General features: G+C 37.3%; 1 protein-coding gene across 6 annotated transcripts in view; it reads right to left on the bottom strand.

The window, feature by feature from the left end:
• KAT6B (lysine acetyltransferase 6B) overlaps nucleotides 1-12,227 on the bottom strand; it is a 99,816-nt gene that overhangs the window by 15,498 nt on the left and 72,091 nt on the right. The gene's annotated exons all lie outside the window — the stretch shown is intronic.

The raw sequence follows: 12,227 nt of genomic DNA, 5'->3' as shown, positions 1-12,227 counted from the left end.
GAATCCCATTCTGTATTTGGACAAATACTTACAAGTTGCAGTTCCTTTCTCCTATGCTATTGGCAACAAACCCACAATTGTTTTTGACTTAGGCAGGCTAAAAATGAAAAGTCTTTAAAGTGAACTACGATAGTAGGGATTCTTAAACTCTACATTTCAGCAAGGGTAGATCTGCTTGCTACAAAAGCTGGAAATAATACTTCACACTGAAAAATTTACAATAAATTTATCTGAGAGTTTGTGGTTTAGGAAACTATCTTTCAGTGATAATGCTGCCACTTTTGGAATTTGAGCAAGACTGGACTTGGCAAATAGGAAATCATGATTCTGTTCATAAGGTTTTCATCAAGACAGCTTCCCCTCACAAATACTTTAAGTTATCCTCTTCTATACTTCCTAGTAAAACTGCTGGATCATCATCATGGTATCTTGCTTCCAAGAGGAAAGTTTCTGTTGCAAATTTTTACTTCATTTACATGAAAGAAAATGACTCTCCACCTTTTCAAGTAGAAAGGATCCAAATTTAAGAGAAGTATCACTGCAAAAGCATTAATTTATTGCTTATGTATTAAAATGCCCAGAAACAGATGACACTATACTATTACATTTGAATAATATTTCTATCAAATTTAAATCCAGAAAGTCAAACAGCATGCTTCTAATAGGCAATGACTGAGGATCAGGATGAAGAATAAATCATATGAAGAATGAAATTCAAACCTATTAACCTTAGCTTTCAAAATTAATTCTCTCTTGCCACTGGAATTCACCTCTCAGCAAAACACAAAGGCCAACTTAAGCAGTTCCTGACTAGATAGAAAGCCCATTTTAAAAACTGGTTTCAGCTCACAAACAGAAACAATACAACTTAGAACAACTGTCAGGTTGTCACCCCTCAGAGAGTCATGAAACAGCTAGTGAGCTGCTACAGCATACAAAATTCATAGTAAGGTAAACTGTCACTACCATCAGTTTGCCTACAAGACATGTTATCTGTATGTACTGCTATTCAGCAGCTGAACTGGAAATGGCTTTACTGCCTGTGAATCAAGGACAAAACAAAGCACTGTTGCCACTTTAAAGGACATGCTTGTCCTCCCATCACACACTAAAGCCACCCCAACCAAATTAATTGGAACAGCTACACAAAATTGTTGTTAAGGCATAACCACATACCATTTTACCTTTCTGGACCTGTTCAGCTATATTAACAATAGCAATTCATCACTGATCCTATGAACAGGCTTGAAGAAAGCTGCCATTGTTTAGTAGTACATCAAGTCCAGCTCAAAATGCTCCCATGCAATGCTGCGCTTAAATGTCAGCCTCCTGGCAGCATTACACTTCCAAACTTCCTAAAGTTTACTTGGCAAAGCAAGTTCTCCTACCACGAGCTAATCCAATGCTAACAGTAGAAGTTTCACAAGACGTCATGTGACTACCTCAGACCTCCACCACATCTCCACATTGTCATGCAATGCCTCCTCTATGTAGCAGCAGGGACGTGTGTGCCCTTCTAGGACCTCACTCAACAGTTCTCTAAACAAGGTAAAATTCTGGGCCTTGGTGTCCTAGTTGCCTCACTTCCCTGACAACTTGAAACACTACCATCTCATGGTCACTACAGGGTGTATTCTACTAGCAGATGTCATTGGGTTGCTTGGAAGGTCCAGTTTACTGAACTATCCTTACTTCTCTATGACCACTATCACATAGCTTTAAAATTAAGTACCTTGTTCTACTTCCTACCATATAGTTTGAATATTGCTCAGTACAGGAAGCTAATATAAATATTTTACTATGCTTTTCAGTGTACTGAGTTTGCTGCAAAGGTCACTGCATTTGTACAGTTTTCTACTGTTGTGAAAAAGCAAAATAAATTACTTTAAACAAGTATGGGTTTCCATGAAGTGTTAAGACAGACAATTATAAGAAACCTCACCAAGAGGCATATATATTCTCAGATTACTTAGAATCTATCTTGGTTGCGGAAAGGTTGGGGAAAGTTTCAACACCTTTGTGGTTTGATATTAACATTGTAGAAGTGTTTCCACCCCTCTGAAACACTATTTTTGTATCAGGAAGTATTTTATCTAGCATGAATGCTCTCTAAAAACTAAATATACACTCACAGCTGTTTAAATAACAGACAACAAACTCTCAAATATTTGAACTAATCACTTGATCCAGAGCAATTATATAATAAACAGGAACACATGGAACTCAGACACCTGCTGTACAGATTAACTCCACTGCAAATTAGAGTAACAATACATGAAATTAAGGATTTGGATCCTGTGCGTTATTCACCTCAAAATTATGCACTTAAGCAGTCAGCATTGGAGTCCACTGACCAAGTCTCCCTGCTAGTGTAGTCAGATGAAAAAAATCACCACTGACCAGAGCTGCTGCAGGGTAGCCATGTACTGATATAATGAAAATGGAAGTTAAATAGGAGCATGTTGTTTGGATTATAAAACTAGGTATTAGTCTACTGACCTGTTTCCAGTGTTCAATTGGATGTAGCCTTCACAGCAGAAGTCCATTTAGAAACACACACATGCCACATCAGTAAAATGGGAAACTAATGCTATGCCAGCATCCAGGACTTCAGTATGATTTGTAATTTGGAATTGTATTCTATGTAAGGATTTGTAAGCTTTTCCTCACTCATTGTGTAACTTAAACCTGCCTATCTCAGGTTCAAAGTTATGCATGTACATCCTAATCACACATGTAATGTTTACATACACTTTCACACACAGCAAAGGTATTCCAACACCACCGCAATAACTCTAACACAGAAGACGTAACCAAGTATGAAAGCTTTCCAGATAAAAACTTTAATGGTGCCAAATGCACTGCTGAAAATCTTGAGCAGATCGAGTGCTACAACAAAATCAAACTACTGCCAGAAGTCTGAAGCAGCTTGAGATCTACTTCTCAGAGACTCCCAGTCATGAAACAGAGCTTTTCTGAAAGTTGTAAGCAATACTTTGTGCTCCAAGACTGCCCTTATGTAATCAACACTGTTCAAGTCCTATTTATATTTTATTAATATTTGCGTCAGAAGAAAACAGATTCATGAGAACAGTATCCAGAACAAAAGCAGCAACCAGTGAACTATTCATCCCTTCATGCTCTGAGTTCTTCTCAGCCTCTTTAAAGGCTAGCTCCCACAAATGAATTATCAGATTTGGACAGATAGAATCAAGTACTTTTCCATTAAACTTTGTTTTGTTTGAAACATAACCAAATAAAACAAATCCTTTAACATGAAAGGGAAGAACTCTTTGTTTTCATCTAATGTTCTGTATCAAGCCAGAGATCTGAAAGAAGAGCAACGTAGCAACTGTTTTTATAATACATCAGTATCTAAAGTGAAGATAACCCCCAAGCCAGCATTTCAAGTTATCCTAAGAGACTTCCTTTTGTCTTATAAGGCATGAAAGACTTTGCTTTGAAATTATATGAACAAGTTGTGAAGACAGAGGTTCAATAGAGCAGCTGGAAAAATCAGAACTGCTGAGTATTCATACAGGACCGCTCAATGCAGTTAGGACAGCTCAGCATTCCAAGTTCAGAGGTATGACCAGGAGTGGAAGACAGAAATAGGTAAGGTGAAAGAGGGATCTTATTAAGCCTTAAAATTCCTAAAACTAATTCATGTTACCTCTTTTTTCCCCATAACTATTCTCTGTGCCTCTGAACTGTTCTTATCTATATCAATGGGAGGAAGGTCAAAGAGAGAGGACCTTAAATAGGTGTTAGTATCCTCTTTGAAAGCACTTTTGAGGCAGCTTCAAAGGACCCCAATGCCAAGATCCACACAAACACTATAAAAAAAAAAAAAAAAGAGGAAAGACTAGCTGTTACTTGAGATGCTTAGATCAGTGAACAACCTGCTACATTCCCTCTTCTCCTTTGTCTGGTTAAAGAAAAGCTTTCTTCGTTACGAACAGAGTAAGCCAAAGAGTCTCTCATTATTGTTACAAGAAATATCAGCTCTCATTCTTCTCCACATCCTCAAGTAAACTCAACACAGGGGGCCCAAAACCTTTGGTTCCTTTACAGAAAGCCTCAGTGAAGAGGTCAGAGCTAAACAAACGCCCGTCATGAAAAGAAGGAAAGGTAAAGATGACTGTATTACAGTCAGACTAACAAAAGGTACCCTTTGAGTGAATTAATTGGCTAACACTTATTTTACCTGTGCCAGTTGCTAGCAAACCCCTTGAGTGGAGATTCTATGCAAAAAATGGACTACTTATAACCAGAGTGAAAGCACAAGCAAGAGGAAGGGAACTGAAGTACCCTCAAAAGCAAGACTTGCGTGCAAAGAGGGCATCAGTCTTGACTGATGAATACATTAGGCAGGAGGTTAAGTAGTTTAGAAAATTATTAACAAGGCTGGATTATTCTGAATTTTATAGTCAATGCTTTAAGTTATTATTTTAAATTTTTAAATTATTAAATAAGTAACACTGAACAGTAAATTCTTTATACAGCTGTAACTGTTGAATGAATTTCCATTAAGAACTGCCATTACTCTCTGGTGTTTACTGTTGACAGCAAACAGATACCATTGTTAAAAATAAATCAAATGCACTTATTAGAAAAGACTGACTGCCTTTTTATAGGCTCTACACACTCCTACAAGACTTAATTGACAGATAATAAGGTGGACCCAAGAAGCTATGCCTAATATAACAAATAGTATCCCCAGAACCTTTACATAGCACTGAGGGCAGCCAGTACAGACAGAAGGCATCCATACCATTAAGCTCTGACTCTCACCTAGAATGTTAACAGCCAGGTTAACACAATTCTCCCATATTCAGGGAACAGGAAAATTCTTATCCCACTCAGAAAGTGACAGATGCACTGGACCAAAACTGTATCAGAGATGTTTTTAACAGTTTTAGAGCAGACAGCCAAGTTCCACTGTCAAAGAGATTTTTCTATTTATTCATACGTACAAAAGATAGATTAGCAGAACTTAAGAATGTGAATAAAAGCAAAATAGGCAGTCAATACTTAGAAGTAAAAAGGTGCATCTAGGACATCACTGCAAATACTGTATTTACTCAGGTAAGTGGTCATGACACCCTGCAAGACACAAGGGAAGACGAAAATTGCATTTGTGAAGCAGCAAAATGTCATTGCTGTTCATTTGCTCTAATAAATCATGCCACAGAACAAGGAATTAAGCAAGTAAGCTTTAGAAAGAACCAAGAGATGAAGGAGGTTGTTAGGAATCTCTTGATAACCTGTTAGCTAGCACATACATAAACTACCTGATTAAAAAGCATACATTATCTACCGAGCACTGAACATGAAATCCCACCTACTACAGCACACTTCAAAAAGCCAGGCCCAATACGTGCCAATCTGATAAATACGTACTGTTGCTCAAAACAGCAGGAAATAAACAAAAATACAGTTCTTCACAAGAGGGCAGAACTATCTGACAGAAGTGATGACACTGAGAAAGAAAGACATGTTAATAACGCCACAAGGTTAGCTCATTGAGGTGAGATGTCTCACTGTGCCTCAACAACAGGGCAACAGGCTATGAAATACCCATTTTGTCCACTGACCTACAACAGCATTACTTTCTGCAGTAGAAAGTACAAAGCACTTACGATTAAAGACATATACTACTCAATTGAAATCTGTTTTCAACCACCCATCTTTGGCAGATGGTTTCTCCTGTTCACAAATGCCCTATAAATACTGTTGTCCAACAAACATTTGCTTTCATTGTTACCATGTTTGGCCTTGTCTTTTAGCTGTTTTCAGTGCTATCTGAAATAACAGTGCTCTTCAGTTAAAATAGTCTTAGCTTCTGCATCTCAAGTGACATGCCTTCTTTTGTTGTTCTGATAAATGCACAGTGTTTCAAAGCTATATTAAAAACTATGCCAAGAAATCCCAAGAGGCTGATTTTCTTGGAATAATCTTAAGTCAACAAAGCTTGATTCAAAAATCCATCTTTATTTCCCCCTCATCTAAACGTCAGCTTGACAGAATGTTCCTTATTAGCTATTTAGGAGAGGCCAAATTCATGCCTTCAGGTCAGCAACATAATCAATCATGAAGAAAAGAACATTAAACAAGCAGCAGCATTTAGACTCCCTCACAAATTCACTGTTCCCACAAACACTTTCAACTTCCTCTTACAGAAGAAAAAAGCCAGGTAATTCAACCTTTTGTTTGGAGGCCATACACCTGTAATCACACCAACAAAACCAATCAGAAGATTGGCAGAGTGTCCTGTAATGGGGTACACAACTAACTCAGTAGTAAAAATACCCAAACAGAATTATTCAATATGGGCCACCAAAGGTAATAAATGACACAGGCCTGTTTTATACAGTCTTAAATTTGTGTCATTGACTCTGTAAGTGGTTTCAGAATACATTTTTCCTATAAATCCTATTCAAAAAAATAAATAAAAAAGAAGCCTGCTATTCTTCATCCTCAACCTCCCATTCTCACCCTCTGTTGTTTGCCACACTCTCAGCAGTAACAAAATCTTTCAGGTTTGCAATGTGAGAAAGGAAATGCTGAAATGCTCTTGGTTAAAATAGATGTTATTTTGAAAAACATATATATATATATATATGGTCCCATTTCATCCCAGTCTAAATTCTGTTTACAAAACTGTAGAACTGTAAACAACTTTTTAAAGTGTTCATTCCTAGACTGTGTATCTGCCATATTTCAGTAATTGTTACAACAAGCCATAAAACAACCTAACATCTGATTTTGGAAAACAACAGTGTAAGGGTGTTTGCAGGAGTTCATCATTCTACAGACACCTTTGTTCTTCATATGTTATTTCCACTTTGAAAAGAATGTTTGGCCATTGCAATGGGCTGCCTAGGGAGGTGGTGGAGTCACCATCACTGGAGGTGTTTAGGAAGAGATTTGATGGGGCGCTTGGTGCCATGGTTTAGTTGATTAGATGGTGTTGGATGATAGGTTGGATTCGATGATCTCAAAGGTCTCTTCCAATCTGGTTAAGTCTATTATATTCTACTTCATATCCATATTTGATTGAAGTACCTCTACATAAAAAAAAATTTCCTTTTGATTTTCTTAAAGTAGTTTTCCCAAAAATAGTACTTTCTGGCCAATTCTCTGTTTCCTAGGACTCCATTAAGGGATTTAGACTATCAATTCTATATAAACACATACTAAAGAAGTAGACCAAACCACTTACAGCCCACTGCAGCTTGGGTCTAGCTCTGAACAGCAGACAGGTGTCAGAAGTGATTGCCAGGAGTTTCATAAGCATACCAGAACTTGTATGACATACATCTGAACACACTTCTGGTATCTCCTAATAGATTTGCTCCATTACAGCATCCACTTAATTTTTGTTTGGTTGGTTTGGGCTTTTTTGTCCAATGTGCTGTTTGTCTGGAAGTTAGTTTATTAATTAGTAAAAAGAGCAAGTTCTCAGTTCAAGGTCTGTGTGTTATTTCTGTCTGAATGCAGTTTTGAGCATTACCACCTCAACCTGTTACTACAAAGCAAGTCTACATAGCTACTTAGTGCAAGCTTAAGGCAAGAATTTGTGTGAATTAATCAAAATAAAGAAAAAAAACCTATGTATTTTCATTCCTCCTGCCCTCTTTGTCTTTCAAGTGCTTTTGTTAATATTTGGTCATAGTTTCTGTGTTCAAGTATTCCTAAAAGGACAAATAACATCATTTCCATACTGTAACTGCTTTAATCAGTTGCATCATCCCAGCTTCCTACCAAAAAATGAAAGCTCTTCAGTAAAGAAAAATCTATCACCTTTTCCAAGGCTCTTCCTTCACTGATATAACAACATTTCCACTCTATTCCAACAGTTAATTCCACACATATTTTGCATTCTTAAAAAGCTACTAGTCTTCAAAAGAGGCATGACATTTTCTCAAAGGCTTGTATCATCTCTCAGCCCTATAGAGGCCTCATGTTAGTTCATTACTAGTTCTCACTAAATAAAAATGAATTATCACTTTCCATCACAATTAATCTTTTTGCTGTATCGGAAGACAGAGCACTTAAAGTACTGGAGCCATGAGAAAGTATGAAGTTGATCCTAGAAGAGAAAATGCCGTTTGAACAAAGTATATTCAGAAATAAGCAGGTTTAGCTTTTAATGATATTCATGTTTTCCTTCAATCTTAGCAGAAATCAAACCTCATCCTTTTTACAAAACCCCCTGATTTTACAGGATAGACCAGCTCTTCACCAAATTTGTGGGGTAAAATTCCAGCAGTGCAGAATTACATTAAAGAGAAGAGAATCTCTTACTTCTCACTCTCAGACTGTGCATAATGGCTATCCTAGGGATTTTATGCCGTGCAGTTTTTTTCAGCTTGCTTCAAAACTCCCTCAAAAACTCTTGGCAGTAAGAAATAAACCAACTGTCCTCATTCTTATACAAGTTTATGTTATCTGGGACAGCTTTTGTGCCTCTGGACTCAATTCACAGTGCTTACAACTTCTGCATGACTGTGCCCTAAGCCTCCATAGAGATGTAGTTCTTCTGCAACAAGTGCAAACTGGAAAGAATTCATAAATGCACTTGTACAAAGGCATCCATCCTTTTTTGTCTATTCACAGCCCCATCACCATCTCTTAGTAAGAAGTGCATATCCAAGTTTAAAAACACCTTTAAGGACATCTGTCCTTACTCCTCCACTTTTAGCCCAAATATTTAAGTGAGTCACCTTTTTCATATGCAAGCCCTTAAAGGGTTTCATGTAGACAAGCAATTGTAGGGATATGCAGTGAGAAGAAGGAGAAACTTCTTTAGAGTGAGGGTGGCAGAACACTGGAACAGGCATCCCAGGGAGGCTGTGGAGTCCCATTCTCCAGAGACTTACAAAAACCACCTGGACGCATTCCTGTGCGGACTATCCTAAGTAGTGATCCTGCTTTGGCAGGAGGTTGGACCTGATGATCTCTTGAGGTCCCTTCAAACCCCTAATATACTGTGATACTGTGAATTTAAGCTGGAGTCTACTTTCCAAAATTTCATTTATATCAAATACAAAAGATTGATGCAGAAATCTCCTTCAAGTATAACCCTACAATCACAATCCAATCGCCTCACAGAATACCAGAACAAGGAAATGAAAACAAAACAAAATACCCAAACCTAAGCAGTTTGGCAAGAACTATCAGTCCTGTAAACAGCAAGGAAGTGTAAATATAACAAGCAAATTAAGACCCTTACTCATTTTCAGGAGCTGCTTTTGTACACTTAGCTATACTCCAAGCAAAAATTATGTTCCCTACATGAATAGTCAACAGATTGTTATAAAATAATATTCAATAAAGCATACACAGAGTAAAGGAAATTACTTTATGCAAGGTATGTTATACTATTCAGTATGACATGCTTCCAGAAAAAACAGGTTGAACTGCTTTTTGTCTTGAAGGGAATTTAACAAGATGAAGCAGTATCAATCCTGCAATTTTACAAATCAGTTTCATAATTTCAAAAGTAATTGGAACGTTTCTTATTCTGTTTTTTAACAGCCTAACAAGTTTTTAATCACAGTCAAAACCACTAACTTCTCTACCAAATAGACAAATAAGCTTCTGAAATTTTCCAGGCTTTAAAAAAACAGAACAGATATGGATACATGCATTGTGGTTTAAAAACATGCTTATCTAAGTAACCAATGACATACAGAAAACTACACGTTAAATTTTCGCTGAAGACAGACTAGAGAACTCAAGCATTTTACAATAGGTTTTCTTCTCACAAAAGTTCAAGTACTCTTCCTAAAAATCTTTTTGTCACATGTGAGACAACAGATTCCTGAAATGACAGACTTAAAGATTTATGTTGGTGTCTACAGAGTCAGAAATAACAATATTATCAGTTTCTATTTGAAATACAGCTAAGTTAAAATGTAGTTAGCAAAAACTTTAAAACAAAAATCAGTGGCCAAAACCCACTCATTTTTCTTTTGGCAAAATAAAAGTGTTTTTCCTTCAATTCTACGGGTGACCACATTGACCTAGCTGTATTTGTATTATCTGTATAGATTAAATTGGTTCACAACAAAAGAATGCATCACAATCTGAACAAATACATTTTACATACCTACCAGGAAGCAAATTCTGCTCCACATGCTACATTTTCACCAGACTGCTTTCAAAGAAGCAGCTGTGTAGTGACTTAAGGCTGCATCTTTTCCTGCCTTTCTAACTGTTGAACGTCTAGATATATACAAAGTAATGCAAGCAACTGTTTGCACACAGTTCTTGACACCTTCCCTTTCATGGCTTATAACTATGATTTTCTGAAAATTATTTGCTCAGTTACATTTTTATAATTTTAGTCTAAAAATTGTTCTGGTTACTGCTATAAAAAGACAAGTAGCAGTGAGTCTTCATAGAATTCAAAATAAAGCAATTTAGATGTGTTACCTGCATAACAAATGAAAACAACATTCAGAGCATACAACTTATCTTCCAGTAACTGTATGAGAACATGACAATCCAGAAATGTTACTTGCAAGCTGATAAACTTGCTCTGTTCAAGTCTAGGATATTAACTATTTGGGGTTTTTAATACCCCATCTTCTCAGAAGAGAAAGAGTCAAGTAAAATTACAATATAGAATGTAAAAACACAAAAATCCAATAGAAAGAAGCAAACTTATTTTAGAAGTTTTTTGTGCAAGGAGAGATTTTTGACTCTCAAGTTGAGATGGAGCTACAGCTGCCCCATTTAATGGCATTCAGCCTCTATATTGCAAAAGGATATACATACAACCCAGGAAAGTAAGCTTTGAAGTTTTACCTTCCTTTCTACACCTAGGGGAAAGCATCCACAAACAGTTCTCTCATTACCTTTCATTTAGTTTGTCCCTCACACTCACTACAAAGCCAGACTTTCTCAGTCACCTCCTAGTTCTTCATTATGCTGGAAACCAAGACAGTCTGATTCTCAGTCAGTTAAGGGAATCTCTGTCCAGAAAACAAAGGGAAAACACTGCAGAAAGGTACTGAAGAGCTGACTGCATGTTCACGAAGTGGGCAGTTTGTTAGCTACAGCATACATAGCTAGGACTATTCCCAGCATGTACACAGCTGCAGCCTACAACTGTGGGATCAACAAGTCTGCATAGAGGAAAGGCGTAAGAATAGCATCAAATAAACTTCAAGCTAAGGCTATCATCAGGTCATGTTGCAAGTTGCAGAAATCCTAATAGTTCAGCAATGCAATGTGCTTCCAGATTTTTCCACAAGGGTAAGAACACCCTATTAATTTTTCCAGATGAAGTTTACATGGCACAGTAACAGAGCATAGGCCCACAGAAACACAGCATATCCAGACCTTCTGTGGAACCCACATTTCATAGCTATGCTATCTATCAGTTTTGTAGATTAACTATTGCAAGCAGCCAGCATAATGTCTGCTGAGAGTCCTTCAACTCAGAATGCAAAACAATGGAAAAGCCTAGAAGTACTTACCAGTTGTGCCCAGTGAGAGTTGCCCACTTCCTCCTGTAAGAGAACCCAACCCTAGAACATTGCAAATTTCTACCTAAGCAAGACTGAAGTTCATTCCACAGTTCCAGGAAGATGCAGTGCTTCTCACTGCCTTTCCTAAAAGGTTGCAGGTGTACAACAAAACAGCTATTACATTCTGCCGCAGTGATGGCTACATTTCAATGGTGGATTAAGTGGTCTAGAACTATCCTTACCTAACTCACAAGGGTAGAGTGAAGACTGCTTGTAAAAGCCACACAATAAAGACATACCAAGTGTCTTCATTAACCCTATCATAGTCATGCTGGGGAGATCACTGCAAGACACAGTACTATACAGTTACAGACTATCGTCTTTGTCTTGCTGTTGGCTGTTACACTGCAATGCACTATTATTTCCTCTTTAACATTATAGTATACACCTTTAGGGCAGGATCCTAGTATTTTAATGACCTCTGTTGTCTCATAATTCTACAGTGTTTCAAAGAATGTAAGTAATAGCGAAAAGTAACCACGTACAATACACAGTAATTCCTTATCGTGCCCTTTCTAAACTACAGTAAAAAGTTGGATTCAGTAATACTGCAAACAGGCAGCCGAGGATTTTTTTCAGACAATTTTGTACTGAATTTCATTGCAGCTTAAAGATTTGGGAAATGACAAATATATATTTAAACAAGTGTGCCTGAAGCTTTCCAACAGGTCCGACAACTCTTAT

The sequence above is a fragment of the Melanerpes formicivorus genome, unplaced genomic scaffold (genome assembly GCF_026170545.1).
Source record: "Melanerpes formicivorus ecotype bairdi unplaced genomic scaffold, bMelFor1.0.p_v2 SCAF_6, whole genome shotgun sequence".
In the NCBI taxonomy this organism is placed as follows: Eukaryota; Metazoa; Chordata; class Aves; order Piciformes; family Picidae; genus Melanerpes; species Melanerpes formicivorus.
The sequence above is the reverse complement of the archived record's forward strand: the minus strand, read 5'-3'. Positions and strand labels throughout refer to the sequence as shown.